The following is a 2,822-nucleotide window of genomic DNA, read 5'->3' on the forward strand; positions in this document are numbered from 1 at the left end:
GGACCAGCAAAGCTGCTTACCACCCCCTACCCACGCTGAACTGGACCAACAGAACACCAGCTTGGTAGGAGAGATTTGGACAGAAAGAAACTTGAGTCTCTACCCAGCCAATAGAAAACCTAATGAACTGGTTTATACAGAAGGATTTTCAGCTAACATGCACAAACACATTTCACATGCTATAAAACAAGATACCTATTAGTCGATTTCTAGCACACAGTGTACATTCATCAGTGCCCACTGAAATGAGAGAGTGCCAACATAGAAAGCACTTTCACCTACATAGCACAAACAACTAAGCACACAGCATATAATACTTGGATCTTTTAAGTGGGTAATTGCGGAAGTTCCAAGATCATGTCCACTAGGTTAGCCTGAGTATTTCATCTATAAAAATATTTTTTCAAAAATAATGCTTAAAAGAGACTTCTAGAAACAGTAGGACTACATCTGGACCAGCAGAAGACACAGTGATGCAAGGACTGCAATTATTAAGACTAGGGAGTTGATTTTCACAGGTAGCTTGTAGGTAAAGGACATTTCTCTTAGCTAATTCTTACAGCCAGGATAAGCTGTGATCAAAGGAGATTCAGAAATCTCAAGATGGGCAACTAGCTTGAGTAACACCCTAAATAAATACTCAAAAACTCCATTGATTCTGAAACTCTGACCCATGTAAAAAAAACCTGTGAGTGTGCAAAAAAAATTCATGCAAAGCCTGCTAGGACAAATAGGGTTCGTGATGGTGGGTTATTCCATACTGTTGACACACCGACATGTACGTTGGGGAAGGGGCCCCCAAGTGGAGACTGGCTCAGAAGCACCTGAGTGAAGGATCTTACTGAGGGGAGGGAAGAAGAGAGGGAGCCCTAAGTATAATGAACAGGAGAAGTTATTACCGGAGAATGCAGGATGGAGTCAGTCTTTCCCAGATGCATTCTGTTATCATTAGTTGAGCCTATTGGCCTGTTGGGCTGGCGACATCCAGAGTGATCCCACTCATTGGCAGGATGTGGGACCTAACACCGCAGATTGTTCTGGGAAGTTGGCACAGAAGATGATTTGCACAATGAAGTCACCACTAAACCACTGCTTAAGTCCAGTCCTCGGCCTTCTTTTTCTGCTCTATAGTCCAGGAACATTTCTTTAAAAGCCAGAAAATCTGTAAATGTAAGCAGCATGTCGAATATGTCACCAGCCACTTCTTCTTTATGGGGCTGTAACGTTGTTGTGAAACCTGCCATGTTAAATCCAGGAATCTGCTCTAGCAGCTGTTCTTCAGTGTATTTTTCTACCAGAGAAATATATTCATTAAAAATAGGTGTATAGGTGAGTTTATTCTCTTCTGTGTCTTCAAATTCCTGGTAATACTTGTCCATGAAATTTCTCTGTAACAGCTGACTCGTCATCCACGATGATGTCTTCTAAATATCCCAACCACAGCATCAAATTTGGCATCAGAAGCAGAGGAAAAGGACAGCGCGAAGCTCTCTTCTGTGAAGGCGTCCCTCGTCGCAGCTGCTGCCCCCACCCATGCGGGCTAGCGGGCTAGCGAGCCAGGTGGGCTCCCAGCCAGCCCAGGGCCCAGGGCCGGCCCAGCCTCCACTGTGCTCCGCAAGGTCCCCGCCCGCATGGAGGGCACTGCAGTCAGCCGGCTGGGAGGGACCCCACCGCCCGGCACGCGAGGCTCGACCTCAGGCTGCCCAGCTGAGGCCACGTGCCAGGTGGCCTCTACGCCCACCCAAGTAGCTTTTACTAGAGCCCCAGAAAGAATACATGATAGATGGCAAAATATTTTAAGCAGCAACTTTGTAATTATTTTAATTAAATTATTTAATTATAAAATAGTAGGTCTGTAAGCCAAGAAAATTCTCATTTATTCTACTTACATGTAACCAAGACTGTTAATGTTCATTAATATCCACTTTCTTCTCCCATTTCTGGACACACGTTTCCTGCGTTCCTTGCAATGACTGAGGCTGATCAGGACCTTACCTGTGGAAGTAACAGGCTCTAGTTCCAGCTCGATTCATGAGGCCTCGTCCATGTGAATCCCCACTCTCTTTCCCCCTCTGGATGTTCATGGCTAAAAACGTCGGCATGTATGTGAGGATGGACTCTGGGCACCCGACTTATCCTTGGGAAGAAAGCTGCTTGCTTTTCTGAACTGAACTATGATTAGAGCAAGAAATAAACTTTCATTGTGATAACTGCTGAAGTTTGGGGTTCACGGTTACAATAGTTATCTTACTCTAATAAAGTCAAAAGTCAAGTTATCTTGGAGGGAACAGAGAAGAGGACAAAAGGGGTAAAAAGGAAAGATAATCACTGGCTGAAGCCCAGTCCCAGTGTCAAGCCAGGCCGTGCTGAGTACCGGAGACGATGACATTTTCAATCATTTAGGCAGAAATTTAGGTTCCAGCATGAGGATTCACATTGGACAGAAAGAAAGCAAGGTTCTGAAAGTGCCAGAGTGTCCTTTCCGGCAAATGTTGTGAATGTTCTTTGTATGAAGATATGGATCCACCTGAAGTGATTAGAATATACAAAACAATCACATCTAAACTTATAAAATGTATTAAAAGTTAAATCAGAGGCAGATTTCCATGATATTGCTGAGAATGCATGGCTGTGTGTGGACACTGTATGTCCGTGGCCACTCTCCCATGGTATCACCGACTGCCACTCTCCCAGCCCTTACTTTGATTTGCTCTTACAGAGGTGAGTTTAGTGCTTTGATTTTCTCACCTGCAGAGTAGGACCTGGAGAGGACTGATAATGTGTGGCCATTTGGCCTGAAGAGAGAAACCGGGACCCAACAG

The 2,822-nt window shown here is 44.6% G+C and overlaps 1 pseudogene; it reads right to left on the reverse strand.

Annotated features, from left to right (window-relative positions):
* Positions 1–1,019: 1,019 nt before the first annotated feature.
* LOC100958205 lies at positions 1,020–2,399 on the reverse strand (annotated as a pseudogene).
* Between the last annotated feature and the right edge of the window lie 423 nt (positions 2,400–2,822).

The sequence above is a fragment of the Otolemur garnettii genome, unplaced genomic scaffold, assembly GCF_000181295.1.
Source record: "Otolemur garnettii isolate 467f Iridium unplaced genomic scaffold, OtoGar3 scaffold00107, whole genome shotgun sequence".
Taxonomy (NCBI): Eukaryota; Metazoa; Chordata; class Mammalia; order Primates; family Galagidae; genus Otolemur; species Otolemur garnettii.